At 43.7% G+C, this 22,238-nt stretch overlaps 1 protein-coding gene across 1 annotated transcript in view; it reads right to left on the bottom strand.

The window, feature by feature from the left end:
* NYX (nyctalopin) overlaps positions 1-22,238 on the bottom strand; it is an 83,007-nt gene that overhangs the window by 46,523 nt on the left and 14,246 nt on the right. The gene's annotated exons all lie outside the window — the stretch shown is intronic.

The raw sequence follows: 22,238 nt of genomic DNA, 5'->3' as shown, positions 1-22,238 counted from the left end.
CCAAGCTGTGTCTGTGACCTACACCACAGCTCACAGCAATGCCAGATCCTTAACCCACTAAGCAAGGCCAGGGATCGAACCCTCATTGTCATGGATCCTAGTCAGGTTTGTTAACCCCTGGGCCACGATGGGAACGCCTACTGTGTTTTGTTTCGACATGAAAAAAGATCTGAGCCACAGCAGAGACAATGCTGGATCCTTAACCCACTGAGCCACTAGGAAATCCAAAATGTTTTTTTTTAAAAAAACCCTAGCAGCTTACACAAAGCTGAATTACAGTAAAAATTCACAGAGGATTAGAGTGGGTTGTGGGCTAGTCTCCTCCTTATAGATGAGGAATTCGGGTAGGGCTGCCAGATAAAGCAAGGGATTTAAATTTCCAGTAAATTTAAATTTCAGATAACAATGCATAGTTTTGTAGCATGTTTCTAATATTTCATGGGACATGCTTATCCTAAAAAATTTATTTATTGTTTATTTGAAATTCAAATTTAACTTGGGGAGTTCCTGTCATGGCTCAGTGGTTAACGAATCCGACTAGGAACCATGAGGTTGCCGGTTCGATCCCTGGCCTCACTCAGTGGGTTAAGGATCCGGCGTTGCCGTGAGCTGTGGTGTAGGTTGCAGACGTGGCTCGGATCTGGTGTTGCTGTGGCTGTGGTGTAGGCTGGCAGCTACAGCTCCGATTTGACCCCTAGCCTAGGAACCTCTATATGCCGCCGGTGTGGCCCTAGAAAAAGCAAAAAGACCAAAAAAAAAAAAAATTTAACTTGGCTTTTTTTTTTTTTTTTTTTTTTGCTTCTTAGGACTGCACCCGCAGCATATGGAGGTTCCCAAGCTAGGGGTCAATTTGGAGCTACAACTGCCAGCCATAGCCACAGCCACAGCCACAGCCACGCCAGATCTGAGCCTCGTCTTCAACCTACACCACAGCTCACGGCAATGCCAGATCCTCAACCCACTGAACGAGGCCAGGGATCAAACTCGCAACCTCTTGGTTCCTAGTTGGATTCGTTTCCACTGCATCATGACGGGAACTCCGGCTTTTGTATTCTTATTTGCTAAATCTGGCCATGATATACTGTCCAGGCAAGAGTACAAAAGCGGGCCACTTCATCACATGTCTAAAGACTAAGGTGTACTCCCAACTATCAAACTGCTCAATAAAGTGTGTTCTATGCTCTTTTTTTTTTTTTTTTTTGTCTTTTTGCCTTTTCTAGGGCCACTCCCATGGCATATGGAGGTTCCCAGGCTAGAGGTCTAATCAGAGCTGTAGCCACCGGCCTACACCACAGCCACAGCAACACCAGATCTGAGCCGTGTCTGCAACTACACCACAGCTCACGGCAACGCCGGATCGTTAACCCACTGAGCAAGGCCAGGGATCGAACCAGCAACCTCATGGCTCCTAGTCGGATTCGTTAACCACTGTGCCACAACGGGAACTCCTATGCTCATACCTTGACAAACACACCCTCACAATGACAAAATTGATAAATATAAAGCTATGATTTTTATATGACAAAGTCAGTGAAATATTAAAGACTACTGAAAGCCATTATGTTTGTGCATGTCTATGTATTTTGTGACTTTGGGTGAGTAATAAAATTAAAATGTATTTAATTTATATATTAGCATATATATTGCATAAATTGTATTGCCTTTAGTTTGCAAAGTCATAAATTATGCTACTATAATTGAAAATTTCAGGGAGTTCCCAATGTAGCACAAGGGAGTGAATATCTGGTGTTGTCTCTGGGAAGCATGGGTTCGATCCCTGGCCCAGTGCAGTGGGTTAAGGATCCAGCATTGCCACAGCATGGCACAGGTCGCAGCTGTGGCTTAGGACTTCCACATGCTGTGGGGCAGCCATAAAAAAAAATTTCACATAACTTGTGCTCTATCGATAGTAATTATCGAAAGACCTTTTTTTTTTTTTTTGCTTTTTAGGGCTGCAGGTGTGACATATGGAAGTTCCCAGGCTAGGAGTCGAATCGGAGCTGCAGCTGCTGGCCTACACCACAGCCACAGCAACGCCAGATCCGAGCCACGTTCACGACCTACACCACAGCTCATGGCAACGCCGGATCCTTAACCCACTGAGCGAGGCCAGGGCTCGAACCCATATCCTCATAGATACTTGTCGAGTTTGTTACTGAAGAGCCACAATGGGAACTCCTAAAGGATTTTAACAGGAGATGTGTGTTGGCAAAAATTCAGTCTCCCTCCTGTGTATCTCTTTGACTCTCACACTATTACCACACTCACAATACTTCTTACATCAGATGTGTGGGTTTCCCCACCAAGCAGTCCTCTGTGACACCAGCCGGGTGTCCTACAGTTCAGCTCAACTCTGACATTATCTACCTGGAGAGAGCATCAGATCCCACAGGCTAACAAGTGTGCCCTCCCACACTTCAGACGTCATTCGCAAACCCAGATTATCACCTGTACTTCTGACCATCTGGCTGTAAATCAGAGCTTCCCGCCACCCCCTCTTCATGTTTGATTAATTTGTTAGAGCGACTCACAGAACCAGAGAAACAGTTTACATACTCTTTACCTACGTGTTATAAAAGGATATGATAAAAGATACAGATGAACAAACAGGCAGATGGAAGAGATACGTAGGGCAAAGTATGCGAAAGGGAGTGGAACTTCCAGCCCTCTCTGGATGCGTCATTCTCCAAGTCTCCACATGTTTACCAACCTGGAAGTTCTCCAATCCTGGGACTTTGGGGATATTTATGGAGGCTTCTTCACGTAACCATGGTTGATTGTTAACTCCATTTCCAACTCCTCTGCCCTCCTTGGAGGATGGGGGATGGAGCTGAAAATTCCAAGCTTCTCATCATGACTTAGCCTTTCTGGTGACCAGCCCCCAGCCAGGACCCCACGCAGAGTCACCTCATTAGAACAAAAAACACACTGCTATCACCCAGGAAATTCCAAGGGACTTAAGAGGTCTGTGTTAGGAACCAGGGACCAAAGATCAAATATTAGAACAAAACATGTTCCTAAAAGCTCTTATCGCAAGGAAATTACAAGGATTTGGGGAAGCTTTGTGCCAGAAACCAGGGACAGAGACAAATATTTTCTATTATCTCACAAGTTATAATTGCATTAAAATTATATACATAAAAATAAACACTTTCATACATTTCAAAAATACCGTCTTATAAAATATTCAAAATTGTGTATTAAAATTAAATGGCAGTGGTTACCAAGGGCCGCGGGGGGGAGTATGGGGAGTTAGTGTTTAATGGATATGGAGTTTTAGGTTTGCAAGATAAAAAGAGTTCTGGAGAGGGGTAGCTATGCTGAGAGCAAGACAATATAAATATATTCAATACTGCTGAACTATACACATAAAAATAGTTAAGGTGGTCAATTTTTATATTATGTATATTTTACAATTAAAAACATTTTTAATTAAATGGTAAATATAATCAACCAACATCACATTTTTACCTAAATTATTTCAATACAGACATTTTAATTTAAGTTTTTGAAAATTTAATTAATTCTTATTAAATATTTTATAACAGTGAAACAAAATTAAAATAATCTGGTATCACATTTCACACCTTAGGTAGAGACCTACATATATACCAAACTGAGAGTAACATAAATTTGGGGGGAGGAGTTCCCATTGTGGCTCAGCAGAAATGAATCTGACTAGTATCCATGAGGACACAGGTTCCACCCCTGGCCTCGCTCAGTGGGTTAAGGATCAGCTCATTACACTGAGCTGCAGTGTAGGTGGCAGACGCAGCTCAGAATTGGTGTTGTGGCTGTGGCGTAGGCCAATGGCTACAGCTCCAATTCAAACCCTAGCCTGGGAACCTCCATATGCCATGGGTGTGGCCCTGAAAAAGACAATAAATAAATTTGGGAGGAGTTCCCTGGTCACCTAGCAGTTAAGGACTCAGCTCTGTCACTGCTGTGGCTCGGATCCAATCCCTGGAACTTCTTGCATGTCATGGGTGTGGCCAAAAAAATAAGTAATATAAATGTTTTTAGAGTGTATTTTTTTTTTGTCTTTTTTTGCCATTTCTAGGGCCGCTCCCATGGCATATGGAGGTTCCCAGGCTAGGGGTCCAATTGGGGCTATAGCCACCAGACTACACCACAGCCAGAGCAACACCGGATGCGAGCCGCATCTGCAAACTACACCACAGCTCACGGCAACGCCGGATCCTTAACCCACTGAGCAAGGCCAGGGATTGAACCTGAGACCTCATGGTTCCTAGCTGGATTTGTTAACCACTGAGCCATGACGGGAACTCCTAGAGTGTATTTTTTAAAATATTATTTATATGTTTTTAACTATCATTCTATATTTGCCTGATGTTCCTCAGCTGCTTGAGAAGAGGAGGAGACAAATGTAGAACACTGAAAATACATTTGAAAATAAGAGAACTGTAACCCAAAACAATTCTGTACACACATAGATCGTTATATCCAAATCTAATGGGAACCACAAACCAAAAACTATAATAACAGGCACATACATGAAAAAGGAATAGCAACCCAAACACAACACTAAAGACAGTCAGCAAATCACAAGACAACAAAAGAAGAAAAAAAAGACCCAAAGTAACAATTCAAAACGATGAACAAAATGGCAATAAATAAATACTTAACCATAATTACACTGAATGTAAATGGATTAAATGCTCCAACCAAAAGACACAAACTGGCTGAGTGGATACAAAAACAAGACTCCTATGTATGCTGTTTACAAGAGACCTACTTCAGACCTAAGTACACATATAGACTGAAAGTGAGGGGCTGGAAGAACATATTCCATGTAAATGGACATCAAAGGAAGGTGGGTGTAGCAATACTCATATCAGACAAAATAGACTTTAAAATAAAATCATAAGAGCAAAGAAGGACACTACAGAATGATCAAAGGATCAATCCAAGGAGAAAATATAACAATTGTAGATATATATTCACCTAACATAGGAGCACCTCAACATTATAAGGCAGCTGCTGACAGCCATAAAAAGAGAAATCGACAGCTACACAATAATAGTGGGGGACTTTAACACCCCACTTACAGCAATGGACAGATAATCTAGACAGAAAATCAACAAGGAAACACAGGCCTTAAATGATACCCTAGACCAGATATACTTAATGGATATTTATATAACATTCCATCCCAAAGCAGCAGAATATACACTCTTCTCAAGTGCATGTGGAACATTCTCCAGGTTAGATCCCATCTTGGGCCACAGATCAAGCCTTGGTAAATTTTAAAAGCTGAAATTATTTCATGCATTTTTCTCTGCCCACAATGCTATGAGACTAGAAATCAACTACTAGGAAAAAAACAGCAAAAAACACAAACTCCTGGAAGCTAAATGATATGCTACTGAACAACCAATGGATTGTTGAAGAAATCAAAGAGGAAATCAAAAGATACTTAGAGGAGTTCCCATTGCGGCTCAGTGGTAATGAACTGAATGGGTATCCATGAGGATACTAGTGGCTTACAAACCCAACTAGTATCCGTGAGGATGCAGGTTCCATCCCTGGCCTTGCTGCTGTGAGCTGTAGTGTAGGTTGCAGACGTGGCTCAGACCCTGTGTTGCTGTGGCTGTGGTATAGGCCAGCAGCTACAGCTCTGATTCAACCTTAGCCTGGGAACCTCCATACGCCACAGGTGTGGCCCTAAAAAGCAAAAAAAAAAAAAAAAGCCAGAAGACCTAAATATACATTTCTCCAAAGAAGACATACAGACGTATAGATGGCCAAGAGGCAGATATAAAAATGCTCAACATCACTAATTATTAGAGAAATGCAAATCCAAACTACAATGAGGTACCACCTCTCACTGGTCAGAATGGCCATCATTAACAAGTCAACAAATAACAAATGCTAGAGAGGGTGTGGAGAAAAGGGAACCCTCCTGCACTGTTGGTGGGAATGTAAATTGGTACAACCACTATGGAAAACAGTATGAAGTTACCTCAGAAAACTAAATATAGAACTACCACATAATCCAGCAACCCCACTTCTGGGCATATATCCAAACAAAACATTCATTCAAAAAGATACATGTGGAGTTTCCATTGTAATTCAGCAGAAATTAATCTGACTAGCATCCATGGGGATGCCAGTTCCATCCCTGGCCTCACTCAGCGGGTTAAGGATCCAGCATTGCCGTGAACAGTGGTGCAGGTCACAGATGTGGCTCAGATCTCATGTGGCTGTGGCTGTGGTGTAGGCCAGCAGCTATAGCTCCAATTAGACCTCTAGCCTGGGAATCTCCATATTCCATGGGTGCAGCCCTAAAAAGACAAAAAAAAAAAAAAGCATCCAAAAAGATACATGCACCCCTATGTTCACTGCGTGCTATTCACTATAGCCAAGACATGGAAACAACTTAAATGTCCATTGACAGATGAATGGATTAAGGAGATGTGGTACATATATGCAATGGAATACTGCTCAGTCATAATAAAGACAAACTAATGCCATTTGCAGCAACATGGATGGAACTAGAGATTCTCATACTAAGTAAAGTAAGCCAGAAAGAAAAAGACAAATACCATATGTTATCCCTTATTTGTGGAATCTAAAATATGGCACAGAAGGTCCCATCTACAAAACAGAAACAGATCATGGCCAAGGAGAGAAGACTTGTGGTTCCCTGGGAAGAGCAGGGAGGGAGTGGGATGACAAGGAGTTTGGGGTTTTTAGATGCAAACTCTTACGTTTGGAATGGACGGGCTACGGGGTCCTACTGTTCAGCACAGGGAACTGTGTGTGATTGGGTCATTTTGCCCTACAATAGAAATTGAAGAAACATTGTAAATCAACTATAATTTTAAAAAAGGATATGGTACTATGGTACATATACACAATGGAATATCACTTGGCTATAAAAAAGTGAAATAATGCCATTTGCAACAACATGGATGGACTTTATCGTAATCAGTGATGAAAGTCAGACAGAGACGAACGTATATTACTTATATATGGAATCTAATAAATGATACAAATGAACTTATTTACAAAACAGAAACAGATCCACAGTCATAGAAAACTAACTCATGGTTACCCAAGGGGAAAGGGACTGGGGAAGGGATAAATTAGGAGTCTGGGATTAGCAGATGCATGCTACCATATATGAAATAGATAACTAACAAGGTCTTACTCTATAGCATAGGGTTTATATTATAACATATATAATAATATATATTATATAATATCTTATATAATAAAAATATAATATCTTGTATATTTATACCATTATAATATTAGAATATTACAAAATATATTCAATATCTTGTAACATTCTTTTTGATGCAATGGTAGATGGGATTGCTTCCCCAATTTCTCTTTTTGATCTTTCGTTGTTAGTATATAGATATGCCGTGGATTTCTGCGTATTAATTTTATGTGCTGAGATTTTGCCAAATTCATTGATGAGCTCTAACAGGTTTCTGATAGAGTCTTTAGGATTCTCTAGGTGCAGTATCATGTCATCTGCAAATAGTGATAGTTTTACTTCTTCCTTTCCAATTTGGATTCCTTTTATCTCTTTTTCTTCTCTGATTGGCTAGGAGTTCCAAAACTATGTTGAATAGCAGTAGCGAGAGCAGACATCCTTATCTTGTTCCTGATCTTAGTGGGAATTCTTTCAGCTTTTCACCATTGAGAATGATGTTAGCTGTGGGTTTGTCATATATGGTCTTTATTATGTGGAGGAAGGTTCCCTCTATGCCCACTTTCTGAAGGGTTTTTATCAGAAATGGGTGTTGGATTTTGTCAAAGGCTTTTTCTGCATCTATTGAGAGGATCATATGGTTTTTATTTTTCAGTTTATTAATGTGGTGTATCACACTGATGGATTTGCGGATATTGAAGAATGCTTGCATCCCTGGGATAAATCCCACTTGATCATGATGTACAAGCCTTTTAATGTATTGTTAGATTTGGTTTGCTAGTATTTTCTTGAGGATTTTTGCATCTATGTTCATCAGTGAAATTGGCTTGTAATTTTCTTTTTTTGTGATGTCTTGGTCGGGTTTTGGTATCAGGGTGATGGTGGCCTCATAGAATGAGTTTGGGAGTGTTCCTTCCTCTGCAATTTTTTGAAATAGTTTCAGAAGGAGAGGTGTTTTAAATGTTTGATAGAATTCGCCTGTGAAGCCATCTGGTCCTGGACTTTTGTTTGTTGGAAGGTTTTTAATCACAGTTTCAATTTCAGTTCTTGTGATTGGTCTGTTCATCTTTTCTATTTCATCTTGGTTTAGTCTTGGAAGATTGCACTTTTCTAAGAATTTGTCCATTTCTTCTAGGTTTTCTGTTTTATTGGCATATGGTTGCATACAGTAGTCTCTTATGATCCTTTGTGTTTCTGTGATGTCCTTTGTAACGTCTCCTTTTTCATTTCTAATTTTATTGATTTGAGTCCTCTCTTTTATTCTTGATAAGCCTAGCTAAGCGTTTCTCAATTTTGTTGATCTTCTCAAAGAACCAGCTTTTCGATTCATTGATCTTTTTTTCTATGGTTTTCTTCATTTCTATTTCATTTATTTCTGCTCTGATCTTTATGATTCTTTCCTTCTACTAACTTTAGGTCTTGTCTGTTCTTCTCTCACTGCTTTAGGTGTAAAGTTAGGTTATTTGAGCTTTTTCTTGTTTCCTGAGGTGGGCTTGTATTGCTATAAACTTCCCTCTTAGAATGGCTTTTACCACATCCCATAGATTTTGGAGTGTCGTATCTTTGTTGTCATTTGCTGCTAGGTATTTCTTAATTTCCTCTTTGATTTCTTTATACATTATATACATTATATAATACATTATATAATATCTTGTATATTTATATAATATTAGAATATTGCAAAGTATATTCAATATCTTATAATAAACTATAATGGAAATAGAATGAAAAAGAATACATATATATACACATCTGAATCACTTTGTTATACACCAAAAAACTAACTCAACATTGTAAATCAATTATACTTCAATTAAAATAAAAAGAACCCTCTCTGCTACTCCTTTGAGCAAGAAGGTGAAATCTTCCACCAATGCAAAATCGGCAGTGGGCTTCTTCTAACCTAGTGAGGCAGCTGCTGGTCCTGTACCCCATGACTCCATGGAAGAGGCTGATTTTCATTATCATGCATTCTCATGTAGTTTTTTTTTTTTTTTTTTTTTTTTTTAGGGCTGTACCTGCGGCATATAGAGGTTCCCAGGCTAGGAGTCTAATCAGAGCTACAGCTGCTGGCCTACACCACAGCTCACGGCAACGCCAGGTCCTTAACCCACTGAGCAAGGCCAGGAATCAAACCCACGACCTCGTAGTTCCTAGTTGGATTCATTTCTGCTGAGCCACAAAGGGAACTCCATCTTTTTTTTAATGAATTTTTAAATGTAAGGATTTGTAAGTCACAAAAACCCATCTTGAAAATCATTCCATTTTAGAGAATGCTAAGGTTAGTTAAATGGAGGTGCCATTGTTAAGAGAACACAGGCGAGGGAGTTCTCTTGTAGAACAGTGTGTTAAGGATCCAGCACTGTCACTGCAGCAGCTCAGGTTGCTGCTGTAGCATGGGTTCGATCCCTGGCTTGGGAACTTCCACATGCTACAGGTGTGGCCAAAAAGAGAGAGAAAGAGAGAACATAGGAGAAAAAATAACGTAGACGAGAAATTGATGAAGTGGGAGTTCCCATCGTGGCTCAGTGGTAACAAACCCAACTAGTACCCCTGAGTATGCGGGTTTGATTCCTGGCCTCATTCAGTGGGTTAAGGATCTGGTACTGCTGTGAGCTGTGGTATAGGTCGCAGACTCGGCTCGGATCTGGCATTGCTGTGGCTGTGGTGTGGTCCAACAGCTACAGCTTGGATTTGACCCTTAGGTTGGGAACTTCCATTTGCCACAGGTGTGGCCCCAAAAAGACAAAAAAGAAAGAAAAAAGAGAAGAAAGAAAGAAAAGAAATTGATGAAGCTAGTTTGAGACGTGCAGTGGCAGAGCCCGTGGAAATCAGTGAAATGGCTAATGGGCAACTGGAGATTTAACGCTGAAGCTCCAAGAAGTCTGCGATACGAATCCATATGTCATCCCTGTCTACCAGTCAGATAAAATTTGGAGCTGAAACATTCTCACACCTTCATATTCCCCAGAAAACACAATCCTCCAGTGACTGGGAAGGACAACTCTTAGGACATCATGATGTCACCAGGAGAGAAGCAGAGTAGTTAGTGGAGGAGGCCAAAAATTCTACCAGTTCTGTGGCAGAACTGGGCCTGAGGTTTGCAGACCACAGGTTTCACCTGAGAGAGTCAGGAGACAATGGGGGAAGTGGGAGGTTTGAGATAAGGCAAAACACTGAGGACAACTTAGCTAAATCTCAAAAGTTTAGAGGAGTTGTTCCAGATCACTTAGCAGAGCACCTTAGTTCATCAGGGACTCAATTCTGTCTCTTCCCGGTCTGGTCCCAGCTTTCCTGTGAATCCCCTAGGCGGCTTTCAACAAGGCCAGTGGGCAACTGCTCTAACCTAGAGAATGAAGAAACATGTAAATGAATATATATATATATTTATATATATTTGTAAATGAATATATTTAACTTACAAAAACCGCTCCACTTCATTGAAATAATTACTAATCATTCATTTACAACAGGGTTTGTTAAGGAGTTCCCTAGCGGCCTAGTGCTTAGGACTCAGTGCTTTTACTGCTGTGGCCTGGCTTCAATCCCTGGTGTGGGAACTGAGATCCCACATCAAGCTGCTGCATGCCACAGCCAAAAAATAATAATAATAATAAAATAGAGTTTGTGACTAAATGAGTCACAGGTATAAAATGTACAGCATGGGGAGTACAGTCAATACCTGACGTAATATCTTTGTGCCGTGACAGATGGTAAGTAGACTTACCGTGATGATCATTTTGTAGTGTGTAGAAATATTGAATCACTATGTTGTGTACCAGGAACTAACTGTGTAGTGCTGTAGGTCAATTACATATCAAACGAACTCATAGAAAAAAAGATCAGATTTGTGGTTACCGGAGGGGGCGGGGATGGGGGGGGATAGCTGGATGAGGGCGGTCCGAAGGTACAAACTTCCACTTATAAGTAGAGGTGTGATGTACAACGTGATTAATAGAATTAACACTACTGTATATTATATATAAGCTAAGAGAGTAAATCCAAAGAGTTCTCATCACTAGGGAAAATATTTTTTATTTTGTATCTATATGAAATGATGGATGTTCACTAAACTTATCACGGTCATCATTTCATGATGCACGTAAGTCAAATCATCATGTTGTACACCTGAAACTTGTCCAGTAGCTGTATGCCAATCATATTTCAATAAAACTGGAAGAAAAGAAAATAGGGTTTGTTGCATAAGCTTGTGAACAGAATACTGAAGGCATGTCATAGGTAGGGAGACTTAGGTGGAGGACAAAATAAACTAATCCCAAATCAATTCAGAGTTTACCTCCTCTTCCTGCTTTTCCTCGTTCTCAACCATCATCCATTTGGCTTCATCCTGTGGCTTTTTCTTTTTTTGTCTTTTTAGGGCCCCACCTGTGGCACAGGGAGGTTCCCAGGCTAGGGGTCTAATCAGAGCTGTTGCTGCTAGCCTACACCACAGCCACAGCAACACAAGATCCGAGCCGCATCTGCAATCTACACCACAGCTCACAGCAATGCCGGATCCTTAACCCACTGAGCAAGACCAGGGATTGAACCCGAAACCTTATGGTTCCTAGTCAGATTCATTTCCACTGTGCCATGAGGGGAACTCCGGCTATTTTTTTTTTTTTCCCCAAAGAATGAAGCTTTGCTGCTCTATCCCTAGCTTCCAGAATGGTGTCTGGCACATAGTAGGAGCTTGGCCAATAGTCACTGAATGACTGAATCGATTCTTTGAAAATGTAGAGATTTGTACAAATCAGATTCCTCATCAAGAAGCATTACATCCTGGAGTTCCCATTGTGGCTTGGCAGTTAATGAACCCGACTAGTATGCATGAGAATGCAGGTTTAATCCTTCGCCTTGCTCAGTGGGTTAAGGATCCAGCATTGCCATGAGCTGTAGTGTAGGTTGCAGATACAGTTCGGATCCTGTTTTGCTGTGGTTGTGGTGCAGGCCAGCAGCTGTAGCTCTGATACGACCCCTAGCCTGAGAACCTCCATATGCCGCAGGTGCAAATAACATCCTGCTCGACAATACAAGTGTGTCCTTTTTGTCTTTGTAAATCTTTTTCAGAGGATAAAAGCCATTTGGAAAACTTGAAAATTTAGAAAAGTAGAGAATTTGGAAGTAGCAGAAAAGTTACAAAGAGGAGAAATCCTGACCTTACTATTCCGGGCCACCGCAAAACAGTTGATGGTTTTTAGGATTATAATTAAGCAAGTAATCTGGGTTCAGAATTGAAATATAAACAAAAATGGAAAAGGGAGGAAACTGACATTCTCAGAGGAGAATGGCTGCAGTGTTGAACTTTAAAGAAAGCAGTCTGGGGGTTCTTGCTGTGGCGCAGTGGGTTAAGAATCTGACTGCAGTGGCTCAGATTGCTATGGACGGAGGTGCAGGTTTGATCCCTGGACCAGCAGAGTGGGTTAAAAGATTCGGCATTGCTGCAGCCATGGTGTAGGTCGAAGCTGCAGCTTGGATTTAATCCCTGGCCCAGGAACTTCCACATGCCACAGGTGTGGCCATAAAAAATAAAACAAACTAAAAATAAATTTGTTAAAGAAATAATAAGAAGAAGCAAGCAAGCAGTCTGCAGTTAGCAGGGCTGCTAGGACATTACTCTAAGCTGCCTGGGAGCATAGAGTCAGGACGAGGTCTGGCCCTGAGGCAAGAAGGCAGCTGCAGATCCCTAGGCACATGTCTACTTAAAATGTATACATCAGGAGTTCCCTGGGGGCTCAGTGGATTAAGGATCTAGCATAGTCACTGCTGTGGCTCTGGTTATATCTGTGGCGTGGGTTCAATCCCTGGCCCAGGAACTTCCAGGTGCCATGGGCACAGCCAAAAAAAAAATTCTTAATTTGAAAATTGAATTAAATCTGGTGAAATGTTTTTATAAATGTATGGCTTTTGGCGTTATTAGCATTCAATGACCATTCTAGGCTCCCTTGTGGAGCGCTAACATCATGCTCCCTGCACATTACAAGTGTGTGTTCCGAGCCACATGCACTGCCTCCGGAACCACAGCTTAGAAGACAAAGGGAAACGAAAAGACGAACACGCAGCACCCTTGGGAAATTATACTTGGTTATGTGGCAATGCCTTGCATTCGCGCTCCCGGAAGGAAGGCTTTGACAAATCAATTTGTCTTTTCTTTCACCTCCCCTTTCTGCAGCTCAAACCCTCCCGGCCCTCTGAAGCAGTGACCCTCTCCAAGATCAGAGGAGGCACAGGCCACAAACCTTCATGGCATCCAGAAATAATCACCTTTTGTTTTGAAAACACAGTGTGAGGGCTGAGCAGAACTATTTCCCTGGGGCCTGAACAGTTGTTAGTCATGCCAGTGGCTGTCTCGAGAAGGGCATAACTCAAGGCTCGGGGCTCTGCTGGCCCTGGCCACTGGGTCCCAAGGCAGAGATGCCCACGCAGTCTCTACCTCGCGTGTTCTGTGGCACCCGCCGAAAAGCGTGAAGCCCAGGGCAGGGCCCTCAAGCCTAGGTCCCAGGGCAATATTGGATTAGGATCTCCCTTTGCCACCTGGGGCAGCCCAGCCCCTGCTGTGGGACTACCCAGGACAGGGCAGTAAAAGCCTGTGACAAAAAACACTTCCATCAATCCCCCGAGCTTCACAGAACACAGACTCACTTTCCTGTGTGTGTGTGTTGATTCAGTATGTTTATAGATCATAGAACATTTAAAGTTATTACAAAGTGATGGCCAGATTTCCCTGTGCTGTACTATATTTCCTTGTTCCTTTTAAAAAGTGTTATTGAAGAATAGCTTTGTTTTGTTTTGTTTTTTAGATCCACACCCACAGCATATGGAAGTTCCCAGGCTAGGGGTTAAATCGGAGCTGTAGCTACCAGCCTACACCACAGTCACAGCAATGCCGGATCTGAGCCGTGTCTGCAACCTCCACCACAGCTCATGGCAGCACCGGATCCTTAACCCACTGAGCGAGGCCAGGGATTGAACCCACATCCTCATGGATATTAGTTGGGTTCATTACTGCTGAGCCACAGTGGGAACTCCTGAAGTAGTTAATTTATAAGGTTGTGATCATTTCTGCTATACAGCAAAGTGACCCACTCATACATATACACATATCCATTCTATTTCAGATTCTTTTCCCACACAGATGATCGCAGAATATTGGATAGAGTTCTCTGTGCTATACGGCAGGTCCCCATTAGCCAATCATTCCATATACCTCAGTGTGCCTGTGCCAATCCCAAACCCCCAGTCCATCCCTCCCCCTACTCCACCACTGCCTATCTCTTTTATACATAGCAGTCTGTGTCTCTTAACTCCTCACCCCTTTCTTGCCCTCCCCACCCAATACAGGCTCACTTTTTCTTTTTTTCATCTTTTTAGGGCCGCACGCACAGCATATGGAGGTTCCCAGGCTAGGGGTCCAATCGGCGCTGAAGCCACTGGCCTACCTCACAGCCACAGCCACTCAGGATCCTTAACCCACTGAGCGAGGCCAGGGATCAAAGTGCAAAGCTGGTTTTCTGGGATTTTTTTGTTGTTTTTTGTTTTGGGTCCTGCCTATGGCCAAGGATTGAACCCAAGTGACCCAAGCGGCTGGTGTGACAACACGGGATCCTTAACCTGCTGCGCCACCAGAAAACTCCTGCAAAGCTGTTTTATGGGAAGACAGACCCCATCCTAGGCAGGCTCCACAGCATCTCTTGTGGAGAGGGCGAGGGCTGGGTGTTTTCCTCACAACCTCACTGAAGCCAGCCAGAGCTGGGAATAAAGCCAGGGGACAGTGGGTGTGCACGAGGTCCCCGGTCCCTGGGATAGGGTAGGGGGCACTGGGAGGGAGTTCCAAGTGGGCAGCTGGGCTTGCCTGGAGCCCAGTGGACCAGGCTAAGGAAGCAGGTACCACCCCAACCACGGAGAGCTAAATATGCACTGGTCTCCTTTACAGGATCTCTGCGAAAAGACTGCAGATGAGCCGATGAGATGATCACATGTGCCATTTCTCCTTTTCACAGGCCAACCCTCCCCTGATGGAGGGCAGAGGAACATGGTGAACTGGGCCTTGAACAGGAATGGGCAATTTCCAGACCACGGAAAACCCTACAGGACAAAATGGTTCAGGCCCTGCCACTGGTAAGTTTTAAAGAAAAGAAAGAGATGGAAGGGGAAACTAGGTTAAAAGTGACTTAGAGAACATTTAAGTAAAAGTTTTTAAAAGGCAAGCTAGGAGTTCCCATCGTGGCTTAGCGGTAATGAACCAGATTAGTATCCATGAGGATGCGGGTTCGATCCCTGGCCCTGATCAATGGGTTAAGGATCAGGTGTTGCCATGAGCTGTGGTGTAGGTCACAGACTCGGCTCCGATCTGGCGTCGCTGTAGCTGTGGTGTAGGCTGGTAGCTACAGCTCCAATTTAACCCCTAGCTTGGGAATTCCATATGCCGCAGGTACAGCCCTCCAAAAACAGAGGGAAAAATTTTTTTTTTTTTTTTTTTTTTGTCTTTTTAGGCATATGGAGGTTCTCCCAGGCTAGGGGTTGAATCAAAGTTGCAGCTGCCAGCCTACGCCACAGCCACAGCAATGCCAGATCTGAGCCGTGTCTGGGACCTGCACCACAGTTCAGGGCAATGCCAGATCCTTAACCCACTGAGCGGGGCCAGGGATCAAACCCACATCCTCATGCATGCTAGTCGGGTTCATTAACCACTGACCCACAGCGGGAACTCCCAAGAAAAATTTTAAAAAAAAATCTTTTTTAAAGGCAAGCTAAAAAGTAGAGATGCAAAATTGGGTGAGAAAACTCTTGTTTTTTTATGATTAGCATAAAAGTCTGGATGGTGGTTACTTGTGGGCGAGGGAGGGAGCTGAGATTTAGATGGGAAACATGAAGTGGTTTCTAGGGTGTCTGGCAAAGCTCTATTTCCTGATCTAGGTGGTAATTACAAGGATGTTTGGCCTAAAATAATTCATGAAGTCATACTTTTGTTTTGCTTGTGTCTGTGTTTTATTTTATAATAAAGAGGGTTGGGTTTTTTTTAATGTGTGCCATAACAGTTTGCTACATAATCTACAAGGACTTCATTTTGCTGTTCTTAGGACCCAGAAACTCTCAGTATAGTTCTTCAAATTTCCAATTCTCTGGTATCTGTTGCGGCCACACCATTCATTCATGCAGATGTTTTCCAGATGTTGATCATATGTTCTGGTTATTCTGGGGCAGCCCTGATTTTAAAGTCTGTCTGCATGTCATTGCAAATCATCATTTCCCCCTAAATTCCAGGATCTTGATGAATTATATTGAAATGAACCAAATCATTAGCATTTTTTTTTTTGAGATCGTAGGGCTGGAAAATAAAAAACACACCACCTCACAATGATTCACAAAGTTGAGCTCACAGTTCTGTTGAGGGAAGTTTGTGTGCGCAGCACATTCTGGTGTGAATGCCTGTGGGCGAGGGGCCAGGGTACACAAGGGCACAGTTGGAGCGATGGCCACCTCCCTGACATACATTGGTGGGCATCCAGGGGACTGAAAATGGGAGACAGATTTCTACTGAAGTAGGAAGAGCTGGAGGGTGGGCCTGGTTCAACAGCCATTGGGGCCAAGGATGGGAAAGTCAAGTCAGCAGTGTCCAGGTTAGAAGCAGAGATAGAACAGTGGCGGAGTTCCCATTGTGGCTCAGAGGAAACGAATCTGACTGGCATCCATGAGGATGTAGGTTCGATCCCTGGCCTCCCTCAGTGGGTTAAGCCATGAGCTGTGGTGTAGGTCGCAGACACGGCTCGGATCCCGTGTTGCTGTGGCTGTGGTGTAGGCCGGCAGCTGCAGCTCTGATTTGACCCTTAGCCTGGGAATGTCCATATGCCACAGGTGTGGCCCTAAAAAGTAAAAAAAAAAAAAAAAGAAAGAAAGAAAAAAAGGACAGGGGCAAGGCCAGGGGGCAGGACCTAGACAGGAGAGGGGTAAGTGTGTGTGTGGAGGTGAGAGCGCTCCTTGCTGGCCAGCTGTCTTATGGGGGCTGCTAAGCTGGTGTGTGGGCTGCCTCTGTTCCTCTTCCACCTCCCTCCTAGGCAGGTGGGTAGGGCAAGGCAAAAGTTGGGCTGCTCCAAATTTGGGGGTTTTTGTTTTTCGTTTTTTCACCTTTTAGGGCTGCACCCGGGACATGTGGAGGTTCCCAGGCTGGGAGTGGAACTGAGCTGTAGCCGCTGGCCTACACCACAGCCTCAGCAACACCAGATCTAAGCTGCATCTGCGACCTACACCACAGCTCACAACACCAGGTCCTCAACCGACTAAGGCCAGGGACTGAACCTGTGCCCTCAGGGTTACTAGTCAGATTCATTTCCACTGTGCCACAACGGGAACTCCAAATTTGTTTTGTTTTGTTTTGTTGGCCACCCCGCAGCAAATGGAGTTCCCAGGCCAGGGACCAGATCCAAGCTGCGGTTTTGCAGCAACACTGGATCCTTGACCCACTGTGCTGGGCTAGGGATGGAGCCTTCGTCCCAGCGCTCCAGAGATACCACCAATCCCCTTGCACCACGGCAGGAACTCCGAAATGTGTCTTTGGAAAGGCCTTTGCCTTTTCCTGAGAAGGAAGGCTGGTTTCCTCAGGTGCTTCTGACCCACCTCCTCTTCCCAGAGTACAATTTCTTTCCCCCCAGTACACATTTACTCTGGCTAGCCAAAGTCTCGGCCACAAGCCAGTACTTCCTCTCCTGTGATCTCCTGCTTGCCATGTCCAGTGGGGAGGCTGATGTGACGGGAGGCAGCATAATTCCCGGAACCTGTGACTATGTCACCTTAAGTAGCAAAAAGGACTTGGCAGGTATGGTCAAGTTCAGGATCTCGTGATGGGGAAGTCAGCCTGGATTATCCAGCTGGACTCTATGATCACAAAGGTCCTTCTAAGAGGGAGGCGAGAGGGTCAGAGTCAGAGAAGGTGATGTGCTGATGGAAGCAGAGGTGAGAGAGAGAGAGAAACTGGAAGATGCTACATTGAGGGCTTTGAAGAGAGAGGCCAGAGCCATGAGCCAAAGAACACAGGCAGCCTGTCGCTGGAAAAGGCAAGGAGATGCGCTCTCCCCTTGACGTCTGGACTGGACATTCCAAACTGTAAGATGATAAAGGACTGTTGTTTTAAGTCACTGTGTTTGTGGTTATTTGTTACAGCAGCAAAAGGAAACTCATGCAAGGAGGAAGTGGGGCAGGGAGTGGGAGGAGATGCTATTGGGGGCCTACACAGGGGTCGCTGACAATGGAATTCCATGGGACTGAAGACTCCCGTGAGCTCGCATGGGCCACGAAAGTGGACATCGGCTTTTCAACAAGGAGAGCTGACGCAGAGGCGAGAAGAGTCTTGGGTTGTTTTCTCTGTCTCCTCGCAATCTAACGTCTGTCACCCTTTGTTATATATTCCTCTTTCCCACGTGGTAGGGTATCTGATGGGCCGCTCTTAAAGCTGACAGGGGCTGGGTCCTCCTGGGACAGGAAGAAGCTTTGCTAGATATTAACAGGCAGCTGGCAATTGGGTGGGTCTCGGAGGCAGCAGGGGTGAAAGCGCTAGGGACCGAGGGATGGAATGTTCTGGGTAGAGGGAGGAGAATTTACAGGTTGCCTGTTACTCGGATGATGAGTTAGCATGGGGCCACATGAGTCACTCAGTCTGGCTGTGGGGCATGAATTGGAAAGCTGTGGGGACCGAAACTCTGAAAGCTTCAGATATGAAAGGGGCTGAACGTAGTACCTCCCTCGCAGGGCTGTGACCAGGCCTAAGGAGATAAGCCACACGAGACACTCAGTGCAGCGGCCGGCTCACAGAAAGCACTCGGTGAAGGTTATAATTATGTAAAACTGCAGCCTTGATTGGAAATCAAGCCGAGGGTGGCCTGCGGAGGTGGAAAGGCTCTTCGGGAAACAGGGCGAATGCAGGTCTGTTAAGGGCAGACCATGAGGTATGGCCGGATCATGCTGTGACATGGGCGGGGTGTGTCCGGCAGGAAGTCACTGGGTGGCTCCCCATGGAAGCTCCCTGATCAGGAGCAGATACCCAAGCCTGTCAGGGACACATGCGTCGGGGGCGGGGAGAGGATGTGATGAATGGTACACAGCCCGCAGGACAGATCTTGGGGCTCGACAGCCCTCTCAGCCCTATCCCTGTAACGCAGGGCATGTCTCTGCCCTGGTGAGGTGTGGCCAGGAAGCTCAGTGCTTGGGGCGGGGGTGGGGGTGGGGTAACGGTGGTGTCCATCCTGGGGCCAAAGCAGGGCTCCCGCAGGACACAGCTAGAACAGAAAGAGTCCGGAGCAAGGCCAAGCTCGGCGAGGCCAGTGACGCCAGGCCTGAGGTAGCTGAGATCATTGGAGGAGACCAAAGGGTAAGAGCAGGGCTGAGCCTGAGAGGGAAAACACAGCGCCGGGAGCTGGAGTGCAGTGGGGCAAAGTCCAGTGGGAGGCTGGGAAGCACTGGGAGACTCCTCACCACCCAAAGGCCTGGGCTCCATGGTTGTCCATTCTGGATTGTGCCTGAATCCCTTGGGCAACTCTTTTTTTTCTTTTTTTGGCCATACCCATGGCATGTGGAAGTGCCCGGGGCCAAGGATCAAATCTGCACCACAGCAGTGACATGCTGGATCCTTAACTGCTAGGCTGCCAGGGAACTCTCAGGCTATCTTTCCCAATGGTTCTAGGCTTTTTGATGATTTTGAGGGAATGTTTAAATGCAGTTTTTATTATTTATTTGTGTCTTTTTAGGGCCACACCCATAGCATATGGAAGTTCCCAGGCTAGGGGTCGAATCGGAGCTGCAGCTGCTGGCCTACACCACAGCCACAGCCACACCAGATCCGAGCCGCATCTGTGACCTACACCACAGCTCATGGCAACACCAGTACTTTAACCCACTTAGCGAGGCCAGGGATCAACCCTGTGTCCTCATGGATACTAGTTGGGTTCTTAACCTGCTGAGCCACAACAGAAACTCCTGTGATACAGGTTTGATCCCTGGTGTGGGAACTTTTACTTGCCACAGGTGCAGCCAAATAAATAATAAAACCTACATTTTTTTAATCAGCACTAACAAAAACTGGAACAATCATGAAAAAACTGTGTTCCAAAGCCTTCTAAGAATTAGTCAATGGTATTGAGTAAAACTTTCTTTTAGAAAGATTTATCTAAACTCAAACATAAAAAAGTTAAACTTATCACTACTAAAATAGTTTATTTATTGGTTTGTTTGTTTTTGGCCAGTGTGCAGTGGCTTGATATGGGATCTCAGTTCCCAGACCAGGGATTGAACCCGGGCTGCAGCTGCTGAATCTTAAACACTAGGCCACCAGGAAAGACCCACTAAAATATTTTATGAAAATGCTATGGTTAATGTGAAAGCCCTGAACTTTACATTCTATTGCGGTAGTTAACTGACTGATTACATCAATATTTTCATTGTTATGAGGCATAAAAGACATGATACTGAGATTGCTGGATTGCCCACTCAAAATATAAATGTACAAAGTTGTAGCAGACTATAGAAGAAAGAAAAACTTCTGAAATTTTGTCGGTCCCAGAAATGAAATTGCAAGAGACAATTGCTAGTCACAGTAGAGGCAAATCTTGAGAACATCTGTTGATTATTCTAATTCGATGGGGGAAAAAAGAGCCCTGAATAGGATAATCTGAAAAAAAAAAAAAAAAAAAGCATGAAATCTCCTAAAAATCCCTCTTCCTTCTATATTATAGTGTGGCTACATCCTTTTATTATTTCTCAATGAGAACTGCAGTTAAAAGAAACATTATCAGGAACAGTTGAGTGTCCTTAAAGGCGTTCATCACAAGAAAACAAGAATGTTGGTCCTTTGGCTTCTAGGGAAGAGAGATTGTTTTGTTGCTTATGCTGGTTGAGGGGTATGAAAAGTAACTGACTACTGAAACAGTAAAACCTCTCCTAAGAATTCAAATTAATTACTCAGTGACAGGTCAAGAAATGTTTGAAATTTTAAAGAAGAATAAATAATTGTTGAGCAGGCTGAGTTCCTCAAACAAGTACATGCAGACCCACATGAAAATTGAAGGAGACAAATGCTAAAGACAGTTTACGGAACTATCTCTCAAACAGTATTCCTAACCTTTAGGATCTTGTAGTAAAGCCCATAAAGCCAAGTACTAAGTTTTTCTTCTTTAAGAGGAATACCCAATATCTAGAAAAGTGCCTAGGATATTAGGAATACCCAATATCTAGAAAAGTGCCTCAATAAATACTCATGGAATTAAAAAAAAAAAGATGAATAAAAAATCAAGGCAATTATAAACTCCAGGAAAAACTAAAGATGTAGCAGACATTATTTCCTGCTTCTCCAACAGCCATTTTTCCTTCTTCTTTGCTAATGGAACTCTGACTTTAAGTATAGGTCAGTTTCATCTACTTCAGGAATGTTGTTAACTTCTCTCCATCCCCCAGAGGGAGAATCCCCACTAGTCAAAGCCAATCATGGTCATGTATTCCCTTTGATAGTGACTCATTTACAAATCAACAGGTGACACAATACTGGTCAATGAAACCTGAGAAGAAGTCTGCTGTGAAGTTTCTAGGAAAGTTCTCACACTTAAGAAAGAGACAGGAAGATAGGACATTCTCTCTTCAATCCAACTGATGCCCTGTGATCCTTACAGCTGCTGCAGCCCCCCTATGACCATGAGGAGACCAAGGGTTTAGAGGACGAAAGCCAAGAATTAACACATCAGAAAAGGCTTGGAGGAAACCCAAGAGAAAACAAAAAGACAACTTACAGAATGGGAGAAGATAGTTTCAAATGATGCAACCGACAAGGGCTTAATCTCTAGAATATATAAGCAACTTCTACAACTCAACAACAAAAAAGCCAATCAACCAATGGAAAAATGGGCAAAAGACCTGAATAGACTTTTCTCCAAGGAAGATATACAGATGGCCAGCAAACACATGAAAACATGCTCAACATCGCTGATTATGAGAGAAATGCAAATCAAAACTACCATGAGATACCACCTCACACCAGTCAGAATGGCCATCATTCATAAGTCCACAAATAACA

This window comes from Sus scrofa, chromosome X, assembly GCF_054392235.1.
Source record: "Sus scrofa isolate SSC_HxYL_T2T_F1_AM1 chromosome X, Sscrofa_HxYL_maternal_Yorkshire_Landrace_v2.0, whole genome shotgun sequence".
Taxonomy (NCBI): domain Eukaryota; kingdom Metazoa; phylum Chordata; class Mammalia; order Artiodactyla; family Suidae; genus Sus; species Sus scrofa.
Note: the sequence above shows the minus strand (reverse complement) of the source record. Positions and strands in the feature narration are given on the sequence as shown.